General features: G+C 36.7%; 1 pseudogene; it reads right to left on the bottom strand.

Moving 5' to 3' along the window:
• LOC110215597 (BTB/POZ domain-containing protein KCTD5 pseudogene) overlaps positions 1-17,105 on the bottom strand; it is a 103,138-nt pseudogene continuing 86,033 nt past the window's right edge.

The raw sequence follows: 17,105 nt of genomic DNA, 5'->3' as shown, positions 1-17,105 counted from the left end.
TCACATCCTGGAGCCCCTCTCTTGCAAAATCTTTGCCTTTTCACTGGGTTCACTAGTGGTGCCAAAAGAGGTATTATGAAACTCCTTGGAGACAACACAAAGAAATTCAGCTTGATCTTCATTTCCATAGTAATAAGATGAACCATGAACCAGTACTGACCAGCTGCTTCAACGTTAGGCCATCAGACATGGTGGAAACCATTTGGGTGAGCTCTTCCTTTTGACATTGAAGCACTCTGTAGACATGCTTGACTGACACCTGTGGTGTTTCGCCTTCTCGTTCTCTAATTTTGTCCTTTACAAGTTTTATTAGTGAAGTGATGTTATAAAGTTCAGCTTCCTCCAGCACCCCGTCCTCTGTGAGGTCTTTATTAATGACCAGTTTTCCGTGTCTCAAATAGTTCAGGACTGGCCCAAAACAGATGGGATCTCTGTCTATTATATAAGCACCTGTTTCATCCTTGTCTGAGTCCAAGTCCGGATCTGCCCAGCACAGGCGGTACAGGAAGGATTTCGGGTCCCAGCGTCTGCCACGTGGTAGGGAAGTAGGTGGCGCCCCCGTTGAGACGGACCCACTGGGAACCGCCTCAGGCATCCCTCGCCCCGAGGGGCGCAAGCAAGCCCAGAGCCACAGCTCCGGCCAGGAGCCGGGAAGCAGCTGGCAGTGATACTCCGCCAAGATCCCAGGCTCTCCGACCTAGCCGTACACTCTGCTCGGGGTGGCTAGGCTTTCTCCAGCCACAAGCGTCCTGTCCTTAATGTCATCTGCCGGCCACTCCACAAATACCCTTTTTAATAAAATGTTGTAGAGTTTGTCAGTGATAGAAGTGAAGGTCATAAGCCTATAATTTTAAAAGATCTACTTCCTTTCCTTTTGCAAATTAAAACTACATCTACCTTTGCCTTTCTCTTTCTCCATGAATCCTACTTGAATCAAGTAAATTCCACACAAGTAAAGAAATGTAGAACAAGTTGAAATGCTGAAGAAGGACTGAGCTAGCTTGTAACCAGACCCTTCCCTCTTCCATTATCCTCTCCCTGACCCATTCCCATCATTGCCAGTAAGCACCAAGGCTCTGGATCAATAAAGCCTTCACCCTTCCTAGCTCTGACTCAGTCCCTTTTACTATGATTTGAAGATGAGGTCAAAAACAAGCCTTATAAACGTGTGTGTATGGCTCCGTGGAAAAGGCCACACATTTTTTTTTTCTACACAGCAAGAAAAGTCATCATTTTCATGTCTTTTATTTACCTTCTATGTAAACATTATGACAATGCAATGATCTAAGACAACTCCAAAAGACTAATGATGGAAAACGCTGTCCACATCCAGAGAAAGAACTATGGAGTCTGAATGAAGATTGAAGTGTACTATTTTCTCTCTTTTTGTTGTTTTTTTTGTTTGTTTTTTCTTTCTCATAGTTTTTCCCTTTTGTTCTGATTCTTCTTTCACAAAATGACTAATGTGGAAATATATTTAATATGATAATACATGTATAGCCCATATCAGATTGCATGCTGTTTTGGGGAGGGGGTAGGAGGAGGGGGAAAACTTAGATTCAAAATCTTATAAAAGAGAATGTTGAAAACTAAAAATAAATAAATTAAAAAAAAATAAACATGATAGCTTGCAACAGTGAAGAAACCCTCTCAGTGTTACTGTCTACACAGTCGGGCAAAGATAATTCTAACTGTGACAATCTTGTGAAAAGAATGTCCATGTTGCGGGAACAAGTACATTGTAAAATGTTGAGTCCCATCATTAAGCATGCCAGTAAATTCATTGTGCAGCTTCTCAATCACAGTGAAGTGTTATGAAGGAAATTCAAGTCCCTGCTCACTGAATCAGGTAAATGTAAGCCTTGTTGACGTGCCAGAGGAAATTTCCAGTGAAATAGCTATGGAAAAGCTAGTAGATGCCCACAGCTTCACATGAGAATTTTCCTACTCTCTTCTGGACTTACCCTGTGTTTGTAATGCTAGTTCATAATTTTTTAAACTTCTGTTGATTTCAGAATTTACTTTTTATACTAGTTGTCTTACAGTTTCTCTGAATACAAATTATTTTTTACTATTTTTATTTATTTCATTAGATATTTCCAAGTTACATAAAAATTTTTTAACAATCATCTTCAAAGCATGATAGTTTTGTTTCCTTATTGCCTATTTTTATTCCTTCAATTTCTTTTTCTTATTACTGTAGCTAGAAGTTCTATTACAATATTGAACAAAACATGGTTCTTCATTTCTATTCAGCATAAAGGCAAACTAGTTCTGGCTCTGGACATTGGTGGTCCATGAGTTAAAATGTTACAATGTCCTTAAGGCAATATGGCTTAGTGGATATAGCACTGGACTTATAATCAGAAAGACCCAAAGTCAAATCGGACCTTAGACACTTAGTAGCTGAGTAACCATGGGCAAGTCTCATAATTTTTCTATGTTTCATTTTCCTCATTAGTAAAATGAAGAGATTGTACTCCTGGCCTCTAAGGTCCTTTCTGCCTCTAGATCTATGATATTGTGATTCTTCTCATTCATACTTTTCTTATGAGCTAAACATTAAGACTTTGCACAGACTATCCATTAAAAATTTAAATTGTTGTAGTGTGAAAGTAATACAGACAAGACAAAGAAAGAACATAATTTGGCAGTTGTATAAATTCTGCTAATAACTCCCAAAAAACTGAAGGAATGCCAGAGGATTCAAAGAGAAAGAGGTACATTAACTGATAGAGTTTCAAATACCACTACACTGAGGAGTCAAAGACAGAGTGACTTATGAAAAATATAATCCATGCTTATTTGAAAACCTTCAAAATAATTGGTATGCATTTGGGGAGTTGCTTCCCATGACTGTGGTTTTGATTTGACAAAGTCAAATTTGGTTTCTTCTCACCTTGCTGCCCTCTGTGATAATGGAAAGGAGAAAGATTGATTTAGTTTGACACTGTGTATAACACAATATGGTAATATACTAATGTCTATGAAAGCACTGAGTATTTTTATGACAGGACCCTCTTTTTTCCTATTTAGGACTAAGGCAATTCCAAGAGGAGGGCTAGGAGCAGGCCAGGCTAGCATGCTTCACCAATAAAAGAATACTCTCTTGGAGGAGAGGACATGGAAAATCAAACTATCATCTCCCCAATGCATACTATACACCAGTATAGTGTATTTTCCCTGATATCAAGCTAATATATTGCATTTTAAACTGTAGCTGCCACACTTATAGTTGTAGAATTTTATTTGCCTCTTGAACTCCGATTTGACTCAGCTCAGCTTTGCACTTATTCTTTTGGATTTTTCACAAACTAATCTATCTTTAGCACCTCACTGGAGTGTACTTTGACACACTGATAGTTGATCTAGTCTCTCCCTCTTCATATTTTTGGCATTTCTTTCTAATTTCCAAAGTTAGCAGCAAAATCTATGCATCTGCTCAATGACACACACTCTTCCTTCATCTTGTCTCTATCAGCCTCCCGCCTCCATGACATCAAACATTTTACTGGTGAGAGTGTGTAAAACTGTAATGTATATCCCATGAGAAACTGTGAATGAATACAGAGCAATGCCAATGCCTACAAGCTCCTGATGTTTGTGGTTGAACACAAATCATAGAACCATGCATTGTCTTGGACTGGGCCTTTTTCTCCTAATATTTGTTGGCTACAAAATTAATTCCCCTTTAATAAGGACATGCATGTGTCAGTACCAATTACATTATTCATGATGCAATAGGGTTCTAACTGGCTTTTTCCCTACTGCCTACAAATACAATCCCAAGTCTAATCACTCAATCTCCAAAAACTTAAAGCAAAGTAAAATAAAACAAAATATCGTGCTTGATCCAAACATCTTCACTAGCTATCATCTGGTATCTCTCTTCCACTTCATGGCTAACATTTTTTAGGAACTCATCGATACCTCTATTTCCTCTCTCCTTCCTCACATCTGAACCTTACACAGTCTGATTTCTAATCTCATCAACAACCAAAACTGCCCTTTCTAAAGTTACCAGCGGTTTCCCAATTGCAAAATCTAATAGTCTTTTCTCATTTCTCATCCTCCTTGACCTCCTTGATCACCTTCTGAATATTTTCCCCTCAGTAGGCTTCTTGCGGTTTTTATCATGCCAATCTGATCATGTTTTTCTCGATCTCTTTCACTATATCTTCATCCACTCCCACTAACCGAGGGTGTTCCCCTACACCTTCTTCTCTTCTCCCTCTTCAATGGCTTGACTGGTGATTTCATCTGCTCCCATGGATCCAGTTATCACTTCTACACAGATAATTCTCAGACTGTCCACCCAACCCTAATTTTGCTCCTGAGTTCCAGTCTCACATCACAAAATTACTTTTCAACATCTCAATTTATTATTTTATTCTAAACCCTCTCCTTTAGCAAGCTTCTTTATCTTTTTTTGGTACACAATCATTCTTCTACTCACCTCGACTCACAACTTTAGAGTCATCCTAACACCACATTGACTGAGATCATTCTCTTTTGGGTTGCTATTCAAAAGTAACACATTAATAAATGAATAAATGATTTATTGTTTCAATAAAGGTAAGAGATACTTAAGTGGTTCTCAAACTTTTTGCTCTCAAGACCTCATTACTAGAACATAACACTAGCATGTTTTTGTTTTGTTCTACTAGAATGGAAGGAAAGAATGGCACATAAAGCTAATTTCAAAATATTCACGTTTAAGAAAAGGGAATGCTATTGGTGTCTGCTGGGAAATGTTGCTATCTGTAATACTTGTTAATATAACTGAAAATAGCTATGTGGATTATATCTATTAGTAGTTACAGTATTGAAAATTAAAGTATCATTACTATTATAAAAATAGTTCTGAGAGCATATACCTCCTGAAACTCCCTTGAGCACCTCAAGGAGTCCCCAGGTCACACTTAAAGAACTTCTGTTATACCTAATTTTTTTAGCTTGGAGAGCAAATAAATATATAGGTGTGAGAACTTTAAAAATTCCCAGTTTTCTCACTTGGCAATAATGAAAACAAGCTAGATAAGTGATTTCTTATAGATAATCTTTCACAATATCAACCCCAGTACAAGAAGTCCCAGAGCCTTTTGGAACATAGGCTACCTTTGTTTGGCCACGATCAAGACTATTGTTCTGAGATCAAGGTTACCTACATTAGCCTTCCAAGAGTCACTGAAGCTTCAGGGATCTGAGCTATAATGTTTTAATTCTAAGCTACATTGATGTTTTAGGGCTCACTGTTAGCTGCCTTTTACTCAGTAGAATGTCTTCCTAATATACCCTAGTAAGGTGAGATATTAAAACAAACAGGTCCATTCAGATCCTTGATTGCCAATCCTACAATACTTGGCTTCTACTTCAAATATTACCCAGCCCCTCCTTTTTCCCCAAGACCCTGTTTGTAGTACTTTGACTTTTTCCTCATGCTTAAGCAATGATCTGCCCTTCAGTGTTCTAGATGAAATCACTTCTCCATTACCATCTTTACACTCTCTATCATGGGAAGTCTTCAGTTGCAATTATGAAACCCATGAAACTTGGAAAGCCAAACTAGTCAACCTTGGTCTCGGTTATGAAAGGTGGAACTGGGCAAGGGGTTGAGAAGTAATACATTATTCTGCTGTCTTTAAAACTGGCTATTAAGTCTCTTTTTAATTATTAAAAACACAAATAGAGTCAATCAGCAAATCCAACAGAATGTTCTGAGACACTAAGTTCCAGACCAAACTAAAGGTAATTATCTTTTGAAAACAAAAGAAATTGTATTTATGACAGATAAAATGAAATTAAAGCCAAAGTTAAATGAATTTCAGTGTCAGCATTTAATTTTAATAGGTACCTTTCAGTTTTTAGCAAAATGCATTAAATATGTACTTTAACATTAAATAGGAAAATTCTATTTTAAAAGGATTATTACAAAAAGCATTTAGAAACAAAGAAATCTTGCTTTCATAGCCAGGAATAAGGGATGCCTACAAAAGAATCACCAGCTTCACAAACTCTACAGGCAGCAGGAAGGCTGAATTACTTTGCCAAAAAAAAAAAGTCTGTCCACTTTTAGAGGAAAAAAAGAGGCACAAATTAATAGTGATGAATTGCCTAGAGATAGATTTTAATGATGAAGAATACACAACAGCAGCATATTTATTACTTTGAGCTAGTAATTTAATAGAGTCACATCTGGTAAGGAATGCAAATTATTTAAACTATTCTAGCACATCTGGCCTTCCCCTATCAAATAAATAATGTAAGTCCCAGGTAAAATTAGGAACTTCCACATGATTACTTCAACTGTAAAAGAAAAGCATCTAAATAGCATGACATCTCTAGGAAAATCTCACAGCATGGTCAACAAATTTGTCAGTAACATTATTACTAAAAGATCAAACTAGCTGTGTGTTAGATCATGAAATAATCTAAAAACGAACAGCCACACATAATCCAAGGAAAAATATACCTTGATTCGAATTTATTGAATTATTGATAATTAGTTGCTGAACTTAACAAACATTTATTAAGCATTTTGTGCAGTGCATTATGCTAGATGCCTCTGATGCAAAGATGAAACAACATTTAGCCCTTGCCCCAAAGAAGCTTACAGTGTAAGGTAATGAGAAAGAAAGTTAGAAAACAGATTTCTGTATAAACAAAAATTCCTAAGTGAATTCAAAGCATTTATTAAGTACTTATGCATCAGGCACTGTGCTAAGGGGTAGAGGTACAAATACGAAAAAGAAAGCTATTTTCTGCTCTCAAGGAGATTAAAATCTAATGGGGGAAATTAACTGCAAAAGGAAGCTAAAAAGTGAGATGGGGGTGGGGACAGGATGGAAAAGTTCAAAGGAGTGTAGCCCGGTTGGAAATGAAAAGATGGCTGGCTGGGGTCCCCAGGATGCCTTTCTTAAAGTAAGTTCTGTTAAGAGCTCTTCAAACCCCATTCCACCCCCTTCCAATCAGAGAGGGAGAGGATACTGATGAGGTGAGAGTACCAAGGCTGATTTGATCTTGTGGGATGATGAGGTCCCTGAAACTATAATGGAGAAGAACTAAGGAGTACGGCTGGATAGGAAAGGGAGTAAAATACTCATACCACTGTCTTGTGTTCACCATATTGATTTGCTTTTGTCTGTAGTTGGATTGCATATTCTCCCCTGCTTTCTGTATTACTAATAATCTCTGGCAATCAGGTATCATCTGATAACAAAGAACACTTTGCCAGACTTAATGAACATATACTATACATAAGTTTATTTTTTCAATTAACAAAAACACGCCAGATATTTCCTCCCTCTCCAATCTCCCCTTCCTTACAAAAGGCACGAAATTTTTTTAAAGTTCTTTGTAACCAAGATGCAATAGTCAAGCAAAGCAAATTCCTGCATTATCTATTACCAAAAAAAAAAAAATATGTCCCATTCTGCACTATCTCTTTGTCAGGAGGTGAGTAGTCTGCTTCAGGATCAGTTCTCTAGAATTGTGGTTGGTCATTCCAGTGAATACTGTTTTAATATGGAAACAGACCTTGCTGAAGGCACTAATAATCTGTTAAATAAGCCATTAGATTGAGCAGGATAAGTAAAAAAGCCTGTCTAATGATAGCTATTTTCAGTTACATTAACAAGTATTACAGACAGCAACATTTCCCAGCAGACACCAATAGCATTCCCTTTTCTTAAACGTGAATATTTTGAAATTAGCTTTATGTGCCATTCTTTCCTTCCATTCTAGTAGAACAAAACAAAAACATGCTAGTGTTATGTTCTAGTAATCTAATGTTTTAATGACCTGGCCAATGCTGGCATTTCATTTGGTGATGTAGATCAGTGGTGTCAAACTCAAATAGAAATAGGGTCCACTAAATCACAGCATTTTCATCTGTTTCGGGGTATACTTGGGAGTGTTGCAGATCTGATTTGACACCACTGATCTAGGTTACAATCGGTCCATGCCTACCCATCCCATGCAACTCTTGTCTATGTCCTCCAAAAAGTTCACCGAAGGGAGCTGACCCAATGTGTTCAAAGCTATCCTTAAGTTATCTTGATATAAGGAGGATACCAATGGAACACTGGACCATCTATCAATTATCCCTCATGCTGCATGACTATCCAATCTTATTTTTCTATCATGTACTATTTGATAACATGCTTTATAATTCTTCATTATTTCTTATTTGTTATTTGCAACATCTCCCTCATGTCTACTATGAGCTGTTTGGTGGTGCCCAACTTCAGTTCTTCAAAGACTATCAAGTTTTTTGCTGTGTCAGAACTCAAAATTACATCAATACCATGATCAGTCATTAGAATGGGATGTTAGCAGAGGACTTATATATATTTTGGTTAATTTACTTAACTGCTAGTTTAACTAAGTGACCTATGGATAACCATGGATAAGGTCACTAAATAACTAGAAATTTCCCAAATATATAGTCTCTTTTCAGTCATTCAAATTATGTAGACAATTATAATCCCTTGCCTGGAATGCTTTTCTATCTCCTCTCTGCTCATTAGGAAACTACTCATCCTTCAAAATCTTGCTCAAAGCCCAACTCTTCTATGAAAGTTTCACTAAAACCCTTAGTATTGTTTTATTTTGCTTCTCTGAACTTTTATAAAATACACTTTGTTATTACCTTATTTAGTTCACTGAGCATTTCATGGTGTGTCAAGGGTAAACATATCTGGAAAAAGGAAAGTAAATTCAAGAGAAGAAAAAACTGCAAAAGAATATTTAATTAGCTTAGATATGAAGTTTAAAGTAGTAAATCAGTTTGGAGCTCAAGAAAAATATGATGAAATTGTTCAAATTATAAGGGTTTCAAGCTATATAGTAAGAACAATATGTGACAGGCTGAGGAAGAGAATTGAATCACCAGGACATTAAATTACATTTTCACTTGTGATATTTTAATTTCATAAACCATTTTATGTATAGTATGTGTGGGCATTGCTCATGTCTTTTCTGAAGACTATATTTTCCCCTTTAAATGTGTTATTTTAAAAGGTTGATTCCATCCTTAAATGTAATTATTTTTCCTTAAGCAGCCAAAATACTTTAAACAAAAACAAATCTCTATTATTGGAATATATCATTTGTTAAGCAAGGAAGAGCTATGCAATTGATTTATCAAAGATTTTTATTTCTAATTTTCATGAGCCAAGCAAGTGATCATCAACCAAAACTTGTGTGCGTTCCTAGTGTTGACCTAACACCCGTAAGTGGCTAAGGGGTAAAGTGCAAGGCCTGGGATCAGAAAGACTCATCTTCCTGATTTAATCTGGCCTCAGACACTTACTAGCTATGTAGCCCTGGGCAACTCACTTAACCCTGTTTCCCTCAGTTTCCTCATCTGTAAATTGAACTGGAAAAGGAAACGACAAACCACTCTATTATCTTTGTCAAGAAAACCCCAAATGGGGTCACGAAGAGTCAGACTAAACCACCTAGCACCAAGAGATACCAAAGACATAGAAGACATAATCTACTTGAATAAATGAGACTAAGTTTCAAGAAAATGAGCCAGATTAAATAAACTCTTAAGATTCTTCATTTTAAATCTATTATATCATAATATTATGTAGCACTTACAGGTTTAAAAATTTAACTAGCTGAATTTATTTATTTTATATTCAGAACTCTAAGAGGAAGATACAACAGGTTTTACTATCCCCATTTTATAGATGACTTTCCCATTACTATCCAGCTAACGTCAGAGGTGGGCTCCAAACCCAGATATTTCCTCTCTCCAGGTCCAGCACTCTCACTAGTATAAAATGGTTCCTCCCATATTCCAGGTCGCCCAGATATATTACTCTTCCTTATCTATCCATGTATTTTAACCTACACATATTTAGGTCTGAAATCCCATTTTGAGCTTTGACTCTTCTGCTGCTGTCAGAAATAATCTTATTGTAGCACTTACACATGGCCTGCCTTCACACAGATGTTGAGAAATCGGGCTATTAATCTGCTACTTTAGATGGGTTGGATTAGATGGTTGCTGTGGAGCCATCCAACTTCTAAGTTCTTTGGTTCTGTGAGAATCATTTTTAGACTTTGCATTTCAATATAAGTTACCTAATCAGAATAATAAAAACAATCATTCAAATTAGCTTTTTTGGGAAAGAACATGAATTCAATTCAACAACTTTTCCACATCACCAACTGTAGCCTTATTTCTAAGGAATAAAATCTGCTCATAAGATTTAAATAAATAATGCATCATTACAAAGGCAATATAGCTTATGTTGACCTTAAATCCACTTTCTTTTATACAGTATTTCACAATTCGAATCAGACATTTCAAAGTATTGAAGTATACAAAGAGGCATAATTATGTTGTTCATCAGCGGGTTGCAGCTGAAAGAACACTAGATGCATAGTCAGAGGAACCATGTTTGAATCATTGCTCAGCCACCGACGACCTATAAGGTCTTGGGGAAGTTTCTGAACATCTCTGGCCTGTTTCCCTGTCTGTAAAACAAGCTGTTGTAAGTTTCCTTCCAGCTCTAAATCTATGATCCTGTGATCATCAGTAATCTCTAGCATTGGGATTTGCTGTAACACCAAATGAGAACTCAAAACTTATCCCTAACTACTAATAATCTCACCCAAAGCCTTTTGGAATGTCATCAAACCTCCCAGTAACTTCTGCTTTAAGTAGGCATGGCTTTGAAATATCAAACCCAGAATGCTACTATTAGACAAGCTTCCTGTAAGTGAGGTATATTCATGTTATCTTTTAGTTCCATACAATTCTACCAGATCTCAAGAGCAAAAGCAAAGCAGTTATTCAGAAAATGACTCAGTTATTCAGGAAGTGACATTAGGTCAAGGTTCAGGTCTTTGTCAGCCATCTATAAACCAGATTGGGCAGCATCATCTAATTATGGATCCTGAGTTTATTCTGAAATTCTACACTTCATTGGGATCAGTGTCAGTTACTCTGACAACTCATTATTTAGATCGATATGTGATCTCATCAGTTGGCTTTTACTCAACTGGTTTTCACTGTTTCAAGAAGCAGGCTGCCCATATTCTGCTGTCACCCTCTTCTATAATATTTTGAAAAGGAACCTGGATTTGAAAACCAGTGCTGCCCTTTACTGCTTTGTCTCTTCAGTTGCCAAGGAGATTAAGCTGTATGAGGTGATTTAAGAGTTCTTGTGGTCTCACTGTGGCGGCTCATTTGCAGGATTGCATTTCCTTTAAAAATATTGATAGTTATTGTCTATTTCCTTTTTTTTGAGAATCGAATGATTTGTTAATTATAATAACAACAATAGTATTTCTATTGTATTTTAAAGTTTGCAAAGCACTTTACATTTTTAACTCATTTGATTTTCCCAATAATATTATGAAGTAAGTGCTATCCCATTTTGCAAATGAAAAAACTGAGCCACAGAGAGGGTAAGTGGTTTTCTCAGGATCACATAACTAGAGAGCATTTGAAGCAGGCTTCAAGTAATTCAGGTCTTCTTGACTCCCAGCTCTGTGCTCTATCTACTAAGCCATTTAACTGGATATTCAAACAGGTCAGGCTGATATGGCATTTCTTTTCAATACAATTCTTTCTTCTGCTTTGGTGTTGACTTTTACCTTTGCTCTAAGTAGTCAATGATCTGACTCCACACAGACAACTAAGTGATATGTCATAGGCTGTTTTCAGTTTGGTATGATAAAGCCGGAGAAGCACCTTGGCACAGTAAATAGGCAGCTGGCCTTAGAGTCAGAACTACTTAGATTCAAGTACTACCTTGGGCACATACTAACTGCATTACTTAGACTTGTCATTTAACCTTGCAGTTTTCTGGGCAATTCTCTGAAGAAATATTGCTAATTTATAATTATAGGAGTTTCCTTGTACTAAAGAAATTACAAGTATAGATCATACATGCATGGTGTGTGTATATGTATATACATTCCCATATATGTATGTGCATAGGTGTGTATGTATATGGGAGCACACATGCACACATACCCAAACATGAGTATACAGGTACATATGCATATATGGGGGGAATACGCATATACACAACTCAATATAATGTATTGGCATATGAGTGTGTATATATATACATATACATATTCATTTGTATACACACACATACATATATACCAATATGATACATACATAGCTATATGTGTGTATGTACATATGCATATATGTGTGTGTGTGTTTGTGTATACTTGATTTCATTTAAAAGATCTGAGTTTAACTGCATTCAGGAGTTTCTAATTGAAGAAAGAATGCATACAAGGTTTCTGAGTATAAGTTTTTGACCTCTTTCATATTTTAGTCCCAAACTATGTTTTCTGGTATTTTTTAATGTCTTCTGACTTTTCATATCTTTAATTTGAAGTAGAAATGGACCATTCCCTACTCTCAAGGACGTGTATTGACAAAAGAAGATTTTCTTTTTCATAGAATTTCATAAAAAATTCTCTACTTCATCTGCTACAGCAGCTGTTGTCATGTAAGGCGTAATTAACTTCCTGGTGTCTGTTTAAGTATGCTTATGGTGATCACCACCACGGCAGATGACCAAGTCAAATAATGGTTCCTACTGTCTGTACATGTACAATGAAACCAAGTTCCCCGTTTTCTTTATTCGCTACTACAAGGAGAATTCACCATATTTCTTAATTTTGCTACAACTTCTTTATATCTTTATGTCCAATAATGTAGCAAGTTATTGGTTACTAGGCAAAGATGGTGCTTCAAAAATACCAAGAGTTAAATTATTATTTGCAAGCTATAAAGAGTTGCAATCTTTATATTCCTGCCTCAGGTTCTGCCACTCATTCATCATCACTGAGAAAACAGGAGGGGCTAAAGTGTAGATTTTGTCTCTTATGTATTGTTGTACATTTCATAAGCTTCAATGGCCAAAGGAAATCATTTCCTAGTAGTCAACATCCTGGAAATGAACTTCTCTGAGCTAGGACAGGTTGGTCCTCAGATAATAAATCAATCAACAAGAATTCATTAAATATCTATTATATGCTGGGTATCTGCTAATACAAAATGAAGAATAAATGATCCTGACTCTCAAGGAACTTAAATTTTAATGGGAGAAGATAAGAAGTGTGTGTGTGTGTGTGTGTGCGCGTGCGCAATGGTATGGTATATTACAAAATCGGTATATCTAAGTATATAGAGAATAATTATAATAAATAAAGTAAATAAACTTTTATTAAGTGTCTACCATGTGCCAGGCACTGTGCTAAATGGCAGAAATACAAAAAAAGATAAATGACAGTCCCTCCTCTCAAGGGTCTCACAATCTAATGAGGGAGACAACATTCAAATTATGATGTATAAACAAGCTATATATAGGAAAAATTGGTAATGATCAACAGGCACTAGAATTTAGAGGGATTGATAAAGGCTTCCTTGAAAGGGTGAAATTTTAGCTGACACTTGAAGGAAGTCAGGGAACCAGGAAACATAGGAAAAGGGAGAACATTTCATACGTGGGGGACATCCAGTAAAAATTCCTAGATTCAGGAGAAAAAAGGTAGTAAACTTGAAGTATGGAGATCCAGTTAGGGAGCCATCACGATAATCTTGGTAAGAGGTGATGAAAGCTATACCTAAGATACACCTCCTTTGCCCTTAGGAAGAAAGAATTAGATGTGAAAAATATTGTAAAAGTATAAAGAGTAAGATTTGGTCACTGATTAGATGTGTAGGGTGAGAGAAAGTGAAGATTGAAACTGAATATACAAACCCAGGAGATCAGGATAGTGATACCACAGAAATGAGGAAGTATAAAAGAATATGGGTTGTGGTGCAAAGATAATGAGTTTTGTTTTGGACAAAATGAGTTTGAGATGTCTCTAGGACACCCTGGTTGAAATATCCAATAGGAAGTTGGTAATGCTGGAGAGAGTCTTGGGATACATATCTATATCTATCTGTGTCTCTCTCTGTCTCTTTAGCTCTATCTCTCTCATTCTCTCTATATATACATACATATCATGTACATATGCATCTATGCGTCATTTGCATAATAAGTTAAGCCAATAAGAGCTGGTAAGGTACCAAGAGCAATGAAAGAATGAAAGAGGGTTTAGGGAAGAACTTCAGGGAATATCCACAATTAAGTGACAAGGTATGAATGATGAGCCCATAAAAAAGGTGGAGAAGTGATCAGACATCCCCTCAATTGTATAGACAAGAAAGCAGTTTTCAAAAAACGAGAGGGAAAAGAGAATCCATCTGGAGAAGAGTATTCACAAAGCCTTTCCAGCTTGGTAAAACCAACCAGAATTCTAATCCCTTCCACCAATAAAGCCTTTGTACCATTTCATACCATGATAAGGTATGGGAGCGTTTTGTGTTAGAAATAACTCATTTTATTTTAAACTCCAGGCAGGCTTATTTAATAACTCATTAGGTTTTAAAAAAAAAAAACTGTTTTGAGCTCCTTTTCTATTTTGACTTTGTTTTTTCATTCCTTGCCTGCTCATGGGACATGTGGGGATAGTCAAGCAGTGCATTAATGGGTTTTTCATGATACTGACTCTTTTTGCCCACTGAGTGGAATTCCCACAACATCGTCTCCAAATCCACTTTTTAAAAGTATTAAATGGTTGTACACATATTGCCTAGAATGTCAAATTGAGTTCCTTGAAGACAGGGACAATTTTTTTTTCTCTGCATCTCCAGCTTTGTGCTTTAGCACATAGTGGATACTAAGTACAAGCTTATTGATTGATTCCCTGAATCATACCAATCACTAGATAGATAGATAGATAGATAGATAGATAGATAGATAGATAGATAGATAGATAGATACACACACACACACACACACATACCAACTACCTGTTGTTGTTTTAAGTCCAGATATTTGTAGAAATTCTCTCCTTTAACACAGATTAGCAACTCTTCTGAAATTTCCAAATCAGAATATGGTTGGGTATCTCAAAAATTGTGAACAAAGTGTTACGAATTTAGAGAAAGGCAATGAGCATTATCTGGAGAGGATAGTGGAAAAAGGAGGTAGAATTAGAAAGCTTGAAAGAAGAGATAGAATCTCAACAGATAAAAATGTGGGATTTTGTTTGGATGATAGTGAGTGAACTATGAAGGGCCTCAGACGCCAACATAGGAAGTCGTTACCTTATTCTGCAGGTAATGGTGTAGGGGCAGGCATGGAAGGATCATTGACAATTTCTGAGCAGCAGAATAATATGATCAGAGAAGATCCTGAAGAGTTACATTTAATGCCTAACAAAAGTTTAGATTTAGTGCCTAAAAGAACTATAAACAAAATGTTACGAATTCAGTCTAAGGCATATCTTCAGTTAGGAGCCATTGAGGATTTCTGAATAATGGAATAGCATGATAAGAGAAGATTTTACTGAAATAAATGTCACTAGGCACTATGCATCTCTTATCCCGCTCATTTCTAGCCTTGATTCATGAAGCCACTTCCTCCTGACTATGCTCCTGAAATAATTTTTTCTTTCCTCCACATAACCTAATTCAAAACAAACTTAGAAATACCTAGTTTGTGCAAATCAGTGTTCTAAGGCCTGTGGGAGGATACAAGGAAGAATATAAAAGCATAGTCCCTGTACCCAAGGGAAATATAATCTAGTTAAAGAGGAATGACAAACACAAGTGAGATTTTAAATAACAAGATTTTTTAATAATTTAAGACAAATAGAAGAGCTATGAAAGAATGGAAAATTCAGGGATTCAAACTTCTAGTGAAATAAGTGACAGTGCTTAGGTGCTACTAGGCTCCAATAGGAAGACAATCATACAAGTTGTCTCCAAAGCCGGAGATGTTTCCAGCAGGAGCATCCAGCTGGCAACGAGTGAGCAAAGTATCTGCACTGCAGATCCTGTAGGAGAAAGGTTGCCTTTTTACTTGATTGTTGTCCTTCCTTCTCAAAGAGGACCAAAATGGCATCACTACGTTACAGTCAAGTTACGATGTGTCTGACTGTGGCAGATCAGACCAATACAAGCTTGGAATGCCACAAGTCAGACACAAATAGTCCATGTGAACAATTGGGCTGGATTCTCTAAATTTTTGCATCTCATATTTCTTTTGAGCTACTTCAATTCTGTGCCTTCTTTGATGAGGGCATGCCATGCTGGGTGATTCTGTGCCAGTGTCTCCCATGTCTAGCAATCGATTCCAAAGTTCTTCAAAGAGACCTTGAGAATGTCCTTGTATTGCTTCTTCTGACCACCATGTGAGTGCTTGCCTCTGTAAAAATAGTCTTTTCAGGCAAGCATATGTTTGGCATTTGAACAACATCACCAGCCCATCAGAGTTGCTCTCTCTGCAGTTGAGTTTGAATACTTGGAAGATTAGTCCAAGAAAAGATCTCAGTGTCCAGTACCTCATCCTGCCAAGTGATTTTTAAAATCTTCCTAAGACAATTCAAATGTAAGTTATTCAGTTTCCTGGCATGGCGCTAATATACTGTCCAGGTTTCACAGGCATACAACAACAAGGTCAGCACAATGACTCTGTAGACTTTCATTCTGGTAGTCAGTCTAATATTTCTTCTGTCCTACACTTTCCTTCAGAGACTTCCAAACACTGAGCTAGTTCTGGCAATGTGTGTGTCAACTTCATTATCAATGTGTACAGCCCTGGAAAGTATACTGTCAAGGAAGTGAACTTTTCCATTGAACTTAAGACTTCCTCATGGTGGATTTGTTCCAATAGCTATGAAGGCAGCTAAAGCAGGCATTGCGGGTTCCTTAGAACTTGGTCAGATATCTAAGACACCATGGTCATCTACTGCATCCCAGGCCATCTTCAGTCTTCCTGACTTTCGTCTCATCACTGAACTTAAATAACTCTGGAAGAGAGAGTGAGACTGATGACTTTGTGCAACTCTGCCTCGCTTAAATCCAATTCACGTATGAGTCAAGTCATCACCCTGTGATGTCATTGATCCTCTTTGAAAACAAGAGACAAACAACAACACTAGAAAAAGGTCTCATGGTTATAACACCAAATAGCTAAGTAAATGTTTCAAAACAGTCCAAAATTGATGCTTAGCTCCTTTTTCCATCATTCTGCCAACATTGTGGAAGTGGAAGAGGGCTG

The sequence above is a fragment of the Phascolarctos cinereus genome, unplaced genomic scaffold, assembly GCF_003287225.1.
Source record: "Phascolarctos cinereus isolate Bilbo 61053 unplaced genomic scaffold, phaCin_HiC Scaffold_726;HRSCAF=1367, whole genome shotgun sequence".
Taxonomy (NCBI): domain Eukaryota; kingdom Metazoa; phylum Chordata; class Mammalia; order Diprotodontia; family Phascolarctidae; genus Phascolarctos; species Phascolarctos cinereus.
This window is presented reverse-complemented; position numbering and strand designations above follow the sequence as displayed.